Source organism: Heloderma suspectum, chromosome 1 (assembly GCF_057233095.1).
Source record: "Heloderma suspectum isolate Gila_16-S chromosome 1, 16-S_ref, whole genome shotgun sequence".
Taxonomy (NCBI): Eukaryota; Metazoa; Chordata; class Lepidosauria; order Squamata; family Helodermatidae; genus Heloderma; species Heloderma suspectum.
The window spans coordinates 136,553,713-136,570,036 of record NC_139458.1 but is presented as its reverse complement, the minus strand read 5'-3'; the positions used below and the strand labels follow the sequence as shown (position 1 = coordinate 136,570,036).

Below are 16,324 nucleotides of genomic sequence, written 5' to 3'. Positions count from 1 at the left end.
TCTCATACCCCTTACACTTTAAACTCCCCATACCCCATATTGTACCCAAATATAAATTGCAAAACCCTCAAAAATCCTTACACAGAAAGCGAAACATCCTATGGCCTTCTATACAGTGTCTAGTGGCCATAGGATTGCTCACTTAGCCTTATGTGCAGAGTCCAAGTTTCATTGCCTATCAACCAGAATCAAATATGTGTGTGGAGCCTTACTTTGTGATGTTGCAAAACCAAAACAGACCAAAAAGGGCCCTACCCAAGTTCTTACTGGGCATGTCGGGGAAATCTGCAACAGATTCAAACGAGTTCAGATTTCTATGAATCCAACCTGTGGATTCTGGTTTTAAAAAATCCAGTTCCATCAGTGAGCAGATGATGGAATGAAAGATGCTAGACAATCCATGAAACACAGATGGAACGAATTTAACAAAATCCCGACATCCCTAGTTCTTAACCACCATCACAGGTTTTATGATTTTCTGTTCCAAGAGGCCTATATATGTCAGGCAGACTCCCTGACCAAACAATTTGAAATTGTCACCACTGACCTCCCAACTCTTTCTGGGGTTATTTTTTTATTTATTTACTGATGTTTTAGACTCAGTTACACATAGAAGGTCACTAGGACATTTTTAATGCTGGAACTGAACTAATTTGCCAGGACTGAGAGAGAGATAATAAGCGTCTTTCCAAATACCTCTGTGTTCTTCAGTCTGTAGGTAATGGCTTCTCTACCCTGTTCCTCTTTTTTGCCATGCTGGAATTCTGCATCACTATTTCGGCAGCGCATTTTGTGAGCCAGGTGGTCTGCCCTAACGATGAAGAGGTAAGCATTTGTTCCCTGGATGCAGATCACATTGGACAGCCCAAGGAGAAGGAGGCATGGGGGAGGTTTCTTTTCAAGTGAAAGACACCTCTGGGATCCGCTGTTAGTGCTGGTTCTGGATCATGAGTCCAACGAAGCCTAGGAAGTCCTGTCTTCCTACATACGTCTGACACCTGCAGACCACAATGGTGTGATTGCCCCCCATGTCAGCTGACTCCATCATATGACAAAACAAATTTCTCTGTTGTAGCTGTCTGCTCTGGAGATATGGCTGGAGATATCTGTGCCACTGAAGATAAGACACTGGGGCAACCATCAACAGGTTTAAGGAGGGCAAAGGGCAGAGCTAAGGAGGACTCTGCCCTTTGCTCTCTGCCACTCACTTTTCCTTGAGACTAACTACCAAAGCTCGGAATTGCTATTGTGCCGCTCTCCAAAAAGAGTTGGCACCCAGACTGGAAGCACTGCTCTGTCTGAGCCTGAATTATACAGAAAGGAGGAAAGTCACAAATGATGTAAAGCAGTCCTCACAGGGCTCTCTGAGCCAATAAGCAACTGAGGTATGCCAGACATATTGGCTACAGAATGGCTACCTGCCTTTGTAAAGGCTTAACTACTGGCCGGCGGATCTGACTAACTGCCGCCCAAATGTAATACGGTAATTTTAAAGATGGCTTCAGCATCACTGAGCAGGCACAAGCTCTTGTAAGACGACTCCTGTCTACCTTTCCTAAAATGTCTGGTCGTTCAGTTTTGATGGGGGGAAAACATACCTGCAACAGAAAAGGGATTGACGGACCCGATTTCTCACAAGTGAGGATTAGGGAGTGGTGGTACTGAGGAAGGTCACCTTCATGATGGCAGTGTTGACAATGACAATGGTGATGATGACAATGAAAATAATATTTCTTGCAGTGGTTTCCCCCCCTGTGTTTCAGGCCATGGTTAGTGCGCCCTACGCTGCCGCTGGAGCTTGTATGGCTCCCGCTGAAGTCAGTCCTACTCCTCCAGCCTATGACAACATAGCCTTTTCTCCCATGGCTTAGTAAAGAATGAGCATATCTCACCAGAAATATCCAGAGTAAAACACTGTTGCAAATATATTCATCCAGGCTGGTAGAAGTTGCTAGGGCTGCAACATTTCGTAGATTGATCAGTTAGATTAATTTATTTTAAAACGATTAAGCCTGAAAATTTGGTAGCAGTGTGGTTGGTGGCACACTACGTTTGATTGTTCTGAACTCCTCAGATTCATTTAAGAGCAAGACCAGAATCCTCCAGAGTTTGGACTGACCTGAAATGGATCTGTGCCTACTCCCACTGGAGCCTCATCCATTACCCCGTTCCCTTTTCTAAATGTATCAACAGCAAAGGAGCAGAAGGAAGGGTAGCAGACACTCTGTTAGGCCCTAAACCAGCCCCCCCCCCCCGCCCCTTTTGGGGCCAGTAAGCTCATTTGGAATTTTGTGACTGTTATGGATGCTCTCACAAAATGCCTCCCACGGGGGCACCTTGCCCATTCATAAAATGGCTGTCATAATGGGCATGGCTGGTCGTAGCACACTTGTTTTCCAGAAGCCAAACTGGTGAGACTAAAAGAAAAGTAACTTGCCCAAGAGTTGGAGTTGGAGCTCCAAAACATAAAACCACTTCTTTGTACCCAAATAAAGATGGTGATGGAGGGCAGCACTTCACTTTGCATCAAACCACCCTCCCAGTTTTTTTAAATTTATAATTTAAAATGCCTTAAGAAGTCAAATGAAAATAAGGAGGGGCAGGAAGCCTGGTGGGCACCTGGAGAGGTGTTTGTGGGCACACTGATGCCCACGGGCACCATGTTGGAGAACCCAGCCGGAGACATTGCTGAACTCATGCTCAGGCTGGCTGCCTAATAGCATCCTGAGCCACTAGGAGCAAACATGGAAAATGTTGTTTCCATGGTGGTGTTGTGCATGTGTGTCTAAAGCAGCCTTCCCCAACCTGGTGCCCTCCAGATGTGTTGGACTACATTTCATAGAATCATAGAATACAATCATAGAATAGTAGGGTTGGAAGGGGCCTACAAGGCCATCGAGTCCAACCCCCTGCTCAATGCAGGAATCCAAGTCAGAGCATCCCTGACAGATGGCTGTCCAGCCTCGTCTTGAATGCCTCCAGTGTGGGAGAGCCCACTACCTCCCTAGGTAATTGGTTCCATTGTTGTATTGCTCTAACAGTCAGGAAGTTTTTCCTGATGTTCAGGCAGAATCTGGCTTCCTGTAACTTGAGCCCATTATTCCGTGTCCTGCACTCTGGGATGATCAAGAAGAGATCCTGGCCTTCCTCTCTGTGACAACCTTTCAAGTACTTGAAGAGTGCTATCATATCTCCACTCAGTCTTCTCTTCTCAAGGCTATTTCCCACCATCCCCAGCCAGCACAGCCAAATTCCATGCAGGCTGGAGATGAAGGGACTTGTTGTCCAACACATTTGGGGGGTGCCAGGTTGGGGAAGGTTGGTCTAGGGCCAAATGGAGCCCTCTAAGCTAGATGGCAGCATCCAGGGCCACAGAGAGCCATGGGAAGTTTAGTTCCCATTGCTCCCAATATGCCTAGATGGTGCTGCAAGCACATCCGCCTAGGGCGGCTGCTTATACATCACCAAAAAAAGAGGACAGCGATTTGCATTAGATATGCATATGCTAATGTATTTGTACAGATGCCCATTTAGAAATAATAACTACAATGTAGATAGAAATACAATAATCCCTCCATAGTGGGAAAGACTATGATGCCAGGTCTGTGTGCCTGCTCAGTCGGCTGCCAAAGTGTTCAGTGTTGCTAGGCGACTCTGAGGCCCCAGCTCTCCCTTTTTAGGGTTCTTTATTTTAAAGCTGGACTGGGACTGGACAGCTCGTCACACAGAGGATGCCTCCAAATAGAGGATTGTCCTCTGACAGACCTTCGAATAAAAGGTTGTCCTCCGTGAAGCAGGGCACATGTCCACCTTACATCCACCTGTATCCAGGTACGTTGAGACGCATGGGAACTAAATTGCCCATGGTTCCTGGTAGCTCTTTCTGGATGCTGCTGGGCATGCTCACATCAGCACCTTGGAGCTAAAACTGGCCCTGCCGTGGAGTCCAATACAAGGACTCCCCACTACTGCATCACATCCTGATGAGCAGGAAAAGGGCTCCTGGTGGTGGGGCTGATCCATATTCGACCCAGTGTTGGTCAGGATTATGTTACTGTACGTCTTGAGGATTTCTGGCAACATACTCCAGTTCATATGAATTGTGGACTAGGGAGCATTAATTCAATACCTTTTCATCATTTCAGAAAGGAGCCCCAGACTAATGAGACAGCCTAATTTTAAAACTGCCATTTCTAAGTTATTATTACAAAACTGGGTGGCAGGTGCCATCTTAGGAGAGGTAGTCCTCCTCCTTCCTCACACAGATCGGAAACCTAAGATGGTGCGTACAGCAACGTACGTGTATCTCAGGGGTGGGCGGACTTCAGGCTTGTTAGATGTACTTCGTTTTTTACTAGAATACTGAGATGCACCAACCAGAGGCAGGTGCAAAAGTCATACACTTAGAATCAAAGACCAGGGTGCCTCTGAGCCCATAGTTCTTTTTACACACAAGTCCACTCCTGGTTACCCCCAGCTTTCTTCATTTCAGCAACCTAATTTAGGTGGAAAAAGTCATTTTGCTATTGCTATTGTCAAATAGTTGGGAGTCAGAAATTCTTGCTGATCTCATGCACATCACCCAGCAATATACCTTCTGCTCACCCCTGGTGCATACCACCTAAAACCAAAGAGATAATGATTTTTTTCTTCGGAATTATTGTTTTATTCATTTGCAAAGTATAGATTTAAGTAATTGATTAATAATTATTAATCATCTAAATCATATAATTAATTGACCAAGAATTCTTTAATAGTGTGACAGCCGTACAGTGTGCCTATGCACAATGTTTCTCTAGTCAGCATTGCCAATAAAACTTTAAAAAAGGAGTACATTTGCTAACCTCTGAATCTGACTGTATATGATGCATAATACTGTGTTGATGCAGACTTTGGGTATTATACAATATTAGTCCTATGTAGAATAGATCCAATGAAATGAATGGGACTTACGTTAGTTGTGACTAACTTAAGATTCATTCATTTCAATGAGTCTACTCTATGTAGGACTAACATTGGATACTATCCTTTGGCACTGACATTAGGCACAATCATAAAGATAATGATTACATAAGTATTACATAAATACCTCCATCATAAGTATTATCATTAAGTATTAAATGCATAGCATTTATATAATACTTTCTAAGATCCAGACTACACACAACAGGCAAATATGTGCAATCCTCTTGCCACTTCTCTGCTCCCAAACACCCCCACCAAAAGCATGTAATTATCCCTATATTGCAGAGGTGAAGCTGAGGCAGAGTGGTTTGCCTGATGCCACCTATTGAATCCATTGCAGAGGTGAGATGTGAACCCAAGGATTCCCAGGTTCGCTATTCCATCTCATAACCATTACACTACACTAAAGTAAGAACTCCCCAAACACCATCACAAGTTGGTCAACCCAGCCCAGCAACAAACTTGAAGTTACCTGACCACACAACTCTTCTCCCAATACGAAAGTAATGCTTAATAGAAGAACATTTCACCTGAAAAGTGCTTCTGTTCTTCCAGCTTAGTCTCACCCTCTTCCATATGTATATAACATTAGATATGAAAAGAAATTAAGATCTGTCTTTTTGCAATGGTTCAACTCTACTTCTATCAAGTGTAAAAGAGAAGAAACACTACATCTCAAGATAACTGCAGGAGGAATTAAAGTTTATATTGTGAGTCTTTGGACCTTCATGTTTCAGGTATTTCCTTAACAGTATTGCTAGAAGTCTGAAGTCTGTAAAAGAAGAGATTGCATATCAGGATACGATATAATAAGAAGCATTGGCTATGTTTTCACTTTAGCATGTTTAGCACTCTCACTGGGTTAAAATGAGAAGGTTCCCTGGGACAAAGAGGATATTAAAAATCAAACACTTTTTAAATCTTACCATAAATTGGGTGTTTGATTATATAGATGAAGGCTCAGAATTGTTAGAGGGTCAGAGGGAGCAATCCCATGGCCGCTAGACAGCCATAGGATATGGTGTTTTCTGAGAACTGACCTTGGAGCCCAGGCTCCGAGGTCGGTTCCTGGAGTACCGACCTCCTTCCACTTCCGCTGCCTCAGAGGTAGCGCGGAACATCGCTGTCCTCCACGCTCACAAGAGGAGCGCGGAGCGGTGGGAAAGGGGCGTGGCTGGGGGTGTTCTGGGGCAGGGAGAGTGTAGCTGCCTGTATGACACATCCTATGTGTCGTAAAGCAGCCTCCTTCCCTGCTCTGTGCTCCCGCGGCTAGACAGCTGCCATCAGCTGTCTAGCCGAAAAAGCAGGGCAGGAGAAGCGAGGGAACGATCCCCTCCATGCTTCTCCTGCCCTGTTTTGGATAGGTGGTCACCTCTGAGTTCGGAGGTGGCTGCCTATCTAGATAAGATTGCATCCTTAATGTCTGGTATTTATGTAGTTCACAGTTTTTAAAGCCCAGACCTCTGACAGACTGCTGAGAATGGTTATTTTCACTTGAGAAGCTTAAAACCAGTGGGACTTTTATTTTCAGGTAAACATGGGTAGGACGGAGCTGCACATCAAGCAAACTCCCCAGCAATATCCAGCACTGAGTGGAGGGGCATTCAGCAAATACAATGGATGCTCTGTGGCCTCTTCTTTTAGGTGAATTGAGCCATGAAGGACTAAATCCTTCTGCATCTTAAACTTTGTATTGGTTGATGGGGAGAGTATTTGTTAGCCAATCCCTTTAGTTACTATCAGAATTTTATGCAGGATTTTAAAATAAAGAGCACCATTCTCTGCTGTTCCAGAGACGGAATGTACCTCAAGAGTGAACAAAACTTTCAAATAGAAGATGGCACTTCTAGGGATGGACAAATCTGTCAGTTTCGCTTTCTCCTGCCTTCCATTAAAAAAAAAAAAAAAGTTCTTTCCGACCCATATATGAAGACCTTTGCAAAGTTTGGTGAATTCTTATCAAAAACGAATTTAAGAAATTCTCACCCCACCTGCATAGGCTAAATTCAATAGGTACAGCTATTCTCAACATGGAAAATCATATTGTGCCTGCCTGCCATATAGTTGTTAAAGATGAGGAAGCAGTCAGAAAAAAAAAGAGGCGGTCACCTTAATTCAGCACCAGAAACATGGCTGAATATACAGGGATTCAAACCCAGATTTTTAAGATAAAAGCACTCAATGTCCTGGGCCTGGATGAAGTAAACTGTTAGTTTTTGGTTCTCCAATATTTGAATGTTTAAAATCTCAAGTTCTTTCTGTCCTGTTGATGGAGAAATTCATGAATTTGAGTAAAAGTTCTGATCCAAAAAATAAACTGAATGAAATTCTCACCTATTGCTATGTGAGTCCTTACACAGTCTACTTGTTCAGTAGCAGCTTGGAACTGAGAACTCATGGGTGCTTCCGAATGAGGCTTTTATTGTGTCATTGCCCTGCCTTATCCACAGAATTTTATGGGGAATCCAGATGTCATTGTCTTGCACTCTGAACACTGCCATGTTTTCCCACTGCTTTTCCCATCTTTTCTTACCTCAAAAAATCTGTTAGGGGGAAAAAGATGGAATAGCTACACAATGCCTTCTGACTGGTAGTGCTAGCAGCCCTCTGGAAGCACATCGGGGGCTTCTTCACACGGAGCTTTTATACTACAGTTGCAATTCTTCCCTCATGGAAGTTTGCGGGCTCTTTATGCCCCTCCAGGGCATCTCCTGCACTAAATGCCCTTTGTTCCATTTTTAAATAGATCATAGATAATGAGCTATCAAATTACCCCGTTGTGTTCTGCTTCACTTCCCTCAGTGAAAAGAGGGAAAGCGGCAAGAAGAGGAGCGAGATAAGGAAAGATAATGGAAGAGTCAGATATGGGGAGAAGGGGTGGGGGGAAGGAAGCAGGTGAAAAAGGAGTCGTCGTGATCCTGCATTTAAAATGGAAGCAAAAAGCCTTGTTTTAAATGCAGGATTTTAAGGCTGGTGTAGAGATGCCCCAGGTCTCCACTGAACAGATGCAAAGGGGAAGGGTGTGATTTGAAGCAGCAGATGGGTGCTCAGTAACCCTCCCCTCCCCCACTGCTTTCTTCTGCTAACACTTTCTCCCATGACATGGCAAACAAGAATCATTCTGAAGCACTAGGTGAGAGGGGTTTTCAAGCCAAATGTGATGATCAGAGGAAGGGTTAAGCACTCCCAACCATGACCCATCATTCCTTTGCTTCAATGCCTGCCTGTGCAAAGCCTAACTTATCTGCCAAATATGTAGTTTGAGTTCAGCACTATAGACGCTAATAGGATTGCACTGTTACTCTCAGGTAAACCTGTACAGGATTTCTGACTACAGTACCTATAATAAATGCGAAACTTGAGTTTTTATATTCTATAAATCCATTATTCCAGAAATGAATTAAGCACCAATCTTTCACAAATGCTTGAACTGCAAATTTTCTTCCATCCTGTCAATGCTGTTAGTGTTATTACCCATTTAGGTTTTATGAGCTCTCATCAGCAGTGAAAGTTCTAGAGCCTCTTCACACATTTCAGTGAGACCAGGACTGCATGTTATCCTCAATGCCGCATGAGAAGTCTAACAGCATGTGCCTGTTTAGTATTTGGAAGCCCCCCATACCAGCTGCAGCCAGAAAAGGCTGGAGGAGATAAAAAGTAAACATATGTTATTACCCTATGATTCTATGATTCTAGAAGGGTCAGGACTCAAGTGTGTGTGTGTGTGTGTGTGTGTGTGTGTGTGTATGGGGGGGCACATGGGGAGAAAGGCAAATGGGTTAACTTTATTTATTTAAAAAAATTTAGAGTGCAATCCTATGCATGCTTAGACAGAAAAAAGTCCTACAGCTGGCTGGGGAATGCTGGGAGTTGCAGGACATTTTTCTAGGGATGTACGAAAGTCACTTACATTTCCACGGATTATGTTGATGGTGGGGGGGGAGGCGTTCCATCCCTTCCCCCGGAATCCTTGACGGGGGAGGAGGCGATCCGTTCCTTCCCCCCGGAATCCTCCATGGCTGGCTGTGCTCCGCGGCAGCGCCGCGGAGCAGCCGGCCAGGCCCAGACCAGAGCTGTCCGCAGCCGGATTTCCGGCCGCGGAGGGCTCTGGGTAAAACAAACAAACAAACAAACGCGTACGCAAATGGTGGCGGCTACAGCCACCGCCATTTGCGTTCCTTATTTTTGGCCGTCTTATTCTACGTAAATATTTACGTAGACTAAGACGGCGAAAATAAGGGGAATGCAAATAGCGTAGCGGGCGCTATTTGCGTCCCTTTTTGATTCGCCCTTTTAGCCTACGTAAATATTTCTGTAGACTAAGACAGCCAAAAATAAGAAACGCAAATGGCGGCGGCTGTAGCTGCCGCCATTTGCGTACATGTTTCTTTTCTTTTTTTTTTAACTCAGCCATGATAGGCTACATAAATCTTTACGTAGCCTATCGTGTCTTGTAAAAAAAAACACCCCCCCCCAACAAGATTGCAAATGGCAGCGGCGCCAGCTGGTCGGAAGACCAGCCGCCGAAGCAGCTGCCGGAGCCGCCACCGCCCGGAACATCCGCCCCAGGTTAGTCCCGTCCCAGGGGGGATCCGCGGGGGGTGGGGGGATGGCAGGCCGTTCTGCCACAGATTTCGGGGGGCCGAATGCACTGGCATTCGGCCTCACCGAGATCCGTGGCAGAATTATCTGCCATCTCTACATTTTTCTGTCTAAACTTGAATAGGATTACACCCTTATATTGTAGCACTGCAGGACTGTAGAAGGTGGCTTATGTAAGACACACAAATAACATGACCAATAACATACAAACATGGGGCCGGTGGGCAGTAAAAATACAGCAGCAAAAAAGACAGTTGAAGGAAGTTAAAAGTATTGGGCTAAAAAAAAAAAACATTCCAAAATTAGCAGCATTAAAACACATATGCTGATTAAAATGGTTGGGTGAATAAAAAAAATGCTTTCACCTGGCATCGGGCCCATAGCTAGAAGGGGCCCTGGCTTAGGCTGCAAATCCATTACCATGAGGAAAAATAAATAACTGAGACTAAATTGTAGATCATGCCTGAGGATATCCATGCTACCTTAATTTCCTTCTGTTTGTATGGGATATCTAGATCTTGTAAAATCAGAGATCTTCGGAGATCTGCTGGAGCCAATCAGGAGCAGAACATAACAGCCAGCATTCTGAACAATTTGCTGCTGTCCCAGCCTGTTCTCTACCACAGAGAGAAAGAGCTTTTCTACACAAGGCATTTATTGTGCACTCATGATTCCTTACTCACGGTTGTTTATGGGTTCTTTAGACGATGTTGTGATCTGCTTTTGTTTTTTCAGAGCACTTTTCTGGTTCTTTTTAGAAACGGGAAAAATGTGGTATTATTTCTGAAAGTGCTGTTTGTACTTGTGTATTTGTGCTACTCCACTACAGCATAGCTCCACGTAGACGTTATGTAGCAGGAAAGGAAGAGCTCTTTCTGTAGAGCTCCGATCTCAATTCTGCGACGAAAATGAAAATAGATTCAGCGGTTAACAGCCTCATGTAGAAAAGCTCAAAGAGAGAGAAGCAGGAAACCACAGGAGTGTCATTTGAGATACAAAGAGAAGCTTGTTCTCCCTCAGTGCTTAAAGACAGAAGGCTCCTCGTGTTAACAATCCAATGGCATCCAGCATAACAGTCAAGCATCAATCCTCTCATACAGCAGATAAATCTATTCATGCAAAGTAATCATATGAACATGCCCTGAGCATGTGCAGAGGGCCTTTCTTTCACTATTGAGTAGCTACGTCCTTTCACCCTACTTAGGATCAAGGGTCAGAACTTGAAAAGCAGACAACAGGGCTCTGAGGAAAGTGTCCTATCCTAATCATAGAATCATAGAATGGTAGGGTTGGAAGGGGCCTACAAGGCCATCAGTCCAACCCCCTGCTCAATGCAGGAATCCAAGTCAGAGCATCCCTGACAGATGGCTGTCCAGCCTTGTCTTGAAAGTTATATGCACTTCCTCCTTTTGAGTTGTGAAACGGTTTGTTGGGACAGAGACCAGCAGGGGAGAGAGAGAAGAAAGGGGAAGTGAGTGGAAGGACAAACATAGTAAATCAGGGTTTAGAAATAAAGTGAAGTTCTGTTTGAATCCTCCTTATTGAGAAGAAAGTGCAACAGCAAATTTCAGCCTTAGTAGTTCTCTGCAGGAACTGAGTAGCAACTGCCCTTCTCTTGGCAAAAAGCAAGCGGCTGAACTCAACCAACCAACCCACAGAAAGGTTTAAGGGTGTGGCCCGTAGAAACGTCAATCCCAGCCTCAGTTTAGATAGCACTGTGAACCCCAAACTCAGCCCCTCCTTGGGCTCCAGGACTTAATTTGTGTGAGGGCTCAGCCCCAGGACCTATTTACAGCACTAGAGATGAGCCCTAAAACAGAGAATCAGCTGAAACAGTGAAGTGTCCCCTGAGAATGTGAAGAATACCTTCCCCGCATCTCTGAAATGCTCCCCTCTCCCTTCAGAATGCAGAACAGTCCAGCCTCCTTGGGGTGGGTGAGAGCCGGGGGGGGGGGGATTTTAACGACAATGGAATGTAGGGATGGCAGAGAATTCCGCCACGGATCTCAGGGAGGCCGAATGCCAGTGCATTCGGCCCCCCGAAATCTGTGGCGGAACGGCCTGCCTCCCTGCCCCCCCCCGCTGATCCCCCCGGGACGAGACTTACCTGGGGCAGATCTTCCAGGTGGCGGCAGCTCCGGCGGCGGCTTCGGTGGCAGCGGCGGCTAGTCTTCCGACCGGCTGCCACTGCCGCCATTTGCAGTTTTTTTGTGTGTTTTTTTACACCCATGTGATAGGCTACGTAAGTTTTTACATAGCCTAAAACGTCTGGGTTAAAAAAAAAAAAAGGCTTATGCAAATGGCAGCAGCTACGGCCACCACCATTTGCGTACGCCTTTTTTTTTTTTTTTTTTAACCCAGACGTTTTAGGCTACGTAAAAACTTATGTAGCCTAAAACGACTGGATTAAAAAAAAAAGGCTTATGCAAATGGCAGTGGCTATGGCCGCTGCCATTCGCGTTCCTTATTTTGGGCTGTCTTAGTCTACGTAAATAATTACGTAGACTAAGATGGCAAAAATAAGGGGAACGCAAATAGCGTCCACTACGCTATTTGCGTTCCCCTTATTTTCGCCATCTTAGTCTACGTAAATATTTACGTAGATTAAGACGTCAAAAATAAGGAATGCAAATGGCGGCGGCCATAGCCACCACCATTTGCATACGAGGTTTTTTGCTTTTTGTTTTCCCAGAGCCCTCCGTGGCCGGAAATCCGGCTGCAGACGGCTCTGGCCTGGCTGGGCCTGGCCGGTTGCTGAGCCGGCCAAGGAGGATTCCGGGGGGGGGGGGAGGAACAGAGCACCTCCCCCCCGTCCAGGATTCCGGGGGGAGGGACAGAGTGCCTTCTCCCCCACCTTCAGCATAATCCGCGAACAGGTAAGTGATTTTCGTACATCCCTAATGGAATGAGAAGCGCGTTGGAATATTATCTGGATTTTCATGGAATCAGCTTTGGTCCATTAGGGACACATGAAGCAAGAAAAGCCAAGTGCACTGTACCTTTAAAATCAGCTTTTCACGGGTCACACGATGCTTGAAAGCCACATACTTCCAGGTTGGGTAGGGGAAGCAGAACTGAACGTCATCAACTTGGCAGGAGCTGCTCAACTACTGAGAGAGGCTTGTTTCTCCATCCTGGCCAGGCCCCCGTGCCCTGGCTATCACATTATTATCCCTGACAGCATCTGAAGGCTTCCCATGAGAGCACCCCATCAGCACAATTTTGCCCCATTTCACCCAACAGTCAGGGAGTTAGAGTTACCAACCCCTCTCTCCTTGTCCAGGGAGTAAATGCAGTGAACTAGCTGCTTCACCCTTTCTCAGTCTGCTTTCTCTGGATTGAGAATCTATAGTGTCTTTTTCCCATTGAGAAAATTGGAGCCACACTGTTTCAAGTACTCGCTATCTAGCAAGAGGAGGTGGCCAGGAGCAGAAGCCTGCAGCCCTTATCTGTATCGATAAGGAGATACAGTGAAAACTAAAGAATGCAGGAGGAAGGAGAAGAGAGGAGGAGGCCAGCAGAGGCAGCAGCAGTGGCACTAGCAGAGGGAGGCAACTGCAGCCAGCCCTTTCCCTCTGTGCAGAGAAGCAGCAAAGTAAGACAAACATCAGAGAAGACTCTCAAGGGGGACAGGCTGGGAAGTGGAGGCTAGTTACTCCCTCTGGCAAAAAGGGAGTACAGCATGATTCTGAAGGCACAGAAGAGAGCTCTAGACCTTTGATGAGTTGGAAAGGCAGGCTAGTTGCTCTAGTTACCTAGATTACTGAGGGCACGGCCAGATGAAAGACACACCCCTCGGAATGCCCTGATCATACCAAATTTAAAGTGGATGGATGGGCACACAGCAGCTGAACTGCAGGGGAGCCGAATTAAAGAAAAACGTTGGAGTAAAAGTACTCTGCAAAAATGTGGCCTCCCCACAGGTAAACTCCAGGGTGGCTGCAGACTGGCCATGACATCAGGTGTCACAAAGGATCTCCAAACTGTCCCAATCCACAGCAAATTACCCATGGAGACAGGTCCCTGCACTAGAATCATAAACACTTCCTGCTTTTCAAAGGCAGGAACAGCACGGGGGGGGGGGGTGTTACAGAGGATGACTCCGTACCTGCAGGGGCCTTTCTAGGCACTTAAAATATTCGGGGACTAGGCCCATAGGACACAAATCTGCATAACATTTGACTATGCTAATTTATATTTCTATATGCAAGTTCAGAGATAAGTAATTGTTGTTGTTCAGTTATTCAGTCGTGTCCGACTCTTCGTGACCCCATGGACCATAGCACGCCAGGCCTTCCTGTCCTGCGCACTCTCCCGGAGTGTGCTCTGGTTCATATTCATTGCATCGGTGATGCTATCTAGCCATCTCATCCTCTGCCGTCCCCTTCTCCTTTTGCCTTCAGTCTTTCCCAGCATCAGGGTCTTTTCCAGGGAGTTTTCTCTTCACATTAGGTGGCCAAAATATCTGAGCTTCAGCTTCAGTATCTGTCCTTCCAATGAGCACTCAGGGTTGATTTCCTTTAGGATGGACTGATTTGACCTCCTTGCAGTCCAGGGGACTCGTAAGAGTCTTCTCCAGCACCACAGTTCGAAAGCATCCATTCTTCGGCGCTCAGCCTTCCTTATAGTCCAGCTCTCACAGCCATACATTACTACTGGGAAAACCATAGCTTTGATTAGACGGACCTTTGTCGGCAAGGTGATGTCTCTGCTTCTTACTATGCTGTCTAGGTTTGCCATAGCTTTCCTCCCAAGGAGCAAGCGTCTTTTAATTTCATGGCTACAGTCACCGTCTGCGGTGATCTTGGAGCCCAAGAAAGTAAAATCTGTCACTGCTTCCATTTCTTCCCCTTCTATATGCCAGGAAGTGATGGGGCCAGATGCCATGATCTGAGTTTTTTTAATGTTGAGTTTCAAACCAGCTTTTGCACTCTCCTCTTTCACCCTCAACAAGAGGCTTTTGAGATCCTCTTTGCTTTCTGCCATTAGGGTGGTATCGTCTGCATATCGGAGGTTGTTGATAATTCTCCCAGCAATCTTAATTCCAACCTGTGATTCATCCAACCCGGCATTTCTCATGATGTACTCTGCATATAAGTTAAATAAGCAGGGTGACAATATGCAGCCTTGTCATACTCCTTTCCCAATTTTGAACCACTCGGTTGTTCCATGTCTGGTTCTTACTGTTGCTTCTTGACCCTCATACAGGTTTCTCAGGAGACAGGTAAGGTGGTCTGGTACTCCCATCACTTTAAGAATTTGCCACAGTTTGTTGTGATCCATACAATCAAAGGCTTTAGCGTAGTCAATGAAACAGAAATAGACGTTGTTCTGGAATTCTCTTGCTTTCTCCATGATCCAGCGAATGTTGGCGATTTGATCTCTAGTTCCTCTGCCTCTTCGAAACCCAGCTTGTACTTCTGGTAGTTCTTGGTTCGCATACTGCTGAAGCCTAGCTTGTAGGATTTTGAGCATCACCTTGCTGGCATGTGAAATGAGTGCAACTCTGCGGTAGTTTGAACACTCTTTGGCGTTGCCCTTCTTTGGAATTGGAATGTAAACTGACCTTTTCCAGTCTTGTGGCCACTGTTGAGTGTTCCAGATTTGTTGGCATATTGAATGCAGCACTTTAACAGCATCATCTTTGGAGAAGGAAATGGCAACCCACTCCAGTATTCTTGCCAAGAAAACCCCATGGAACGTATCACAAGGCTGAAAGATATGACGCCGGAAGATGAGCCCCTCAGGTCGGAAGGTGTCCAATATGCTACTGGGGAAGAGCAGAGGGTATTTCCAAGTAGCGCCAGAAAGAGTGAAGCGGCTGGGCCAAACCCGAAAGGACACTCAGCTGTGGATGTGTCTGGTGGTGAAAAGAAAATCCGATGCTGTAAAGAACAATATTGTTTAGGAACCTGGAATGTCAGATCAATGAATCAAGGTAAGCTGGAGGTGGTCAAACATGAGATGGCAAGATTGAACATCGACATCTTGGGAATCAGCGAACTAAAATGGACAGGCATGGGCGAATTTAATTCAGGTGACCATCATATCTACTATTGTGGGCATGAATCCCTTAGAAGAAATGGAGTAGCACTCATAGTCAACAAAAGGGTGGGAAAAGCAGTACTGGGGTACAATCTTAAAAATGATAGAATGATCTCAGTGCGAATCCAAGGCAAACCATTCAACATCACAGTAATTCAAGTCTATGCCCCAACCACTGATGCCGAAGAAGCTGAGGTTGATCGATTCTATGAAGACCTACAACACCTTCTAGATCTAACACCAAAAAAAGATGTCCTCTTCATCATAGGGGATTTGAATGCTAAAGTAGGAAGTCAAGAAATCATCGGGATAACAGGCGAGCATGGCCTTGGTGTACAAAACGAAGCAGGACAAAAGTAATAGAGTTTTGCCAAGAGAACACGCTGATCATAGCAAACACTCTTTTCCAACAGCACAAGAGGCGACTCTACACATGGACATCACCACATGGTCAATATCGAAATCAGATTGATTATGTCCTTTGCAGCCAAAGATGGAGAAGTTCCATACAGTCAGTAAAAACAAGACCTGGAGCTGACTGTGGCTCAGATCATGAGCTGCTTCTTGCAAAATTTCGGCTTAAATTGAAGAACGTCGGGAAAACCACTAAACCGTTCAGGTATGACCTAAATCATATCCCTGATGAATATACAGTGGAGGTGAGGAATAGATTTCAGGGATTAGACCTGATAGACAGAGTGCCTGAGGAACT

At 45.5% G+C, this 16,324-nt stretch overlaps 2 long non-coding RNA genes across 2 annotated transcripts in view; one reads left to right on the top strand and one right to left on the bottom strand.

Annotated features, from left to right (window-relative positions):
* LOC146357977 (uncharacterized) overlaps positions 1-16,324 on the top strand; it is a 717,854-nt gene that overhangs the window by 624,141 nt on the left and 77,389 nt on the right. The window lies entirely within an intron of this gene.
* The window catches only part of LOC146357980 (uncharacterized), a 38,284-nt gene continuing 26,612 nt past the window's right edge, over positions 4,653-16,324 (bottom strand). The window contains exon 4 of the long non-coding RNA XR_014792624.1: positions 4,653-5,737. This is a non-coding gene — a long non-coding RNA (uncharacterized LOC146357980). The remainder of the gene's footprint in view (positions 5,738-16,324) is intronic.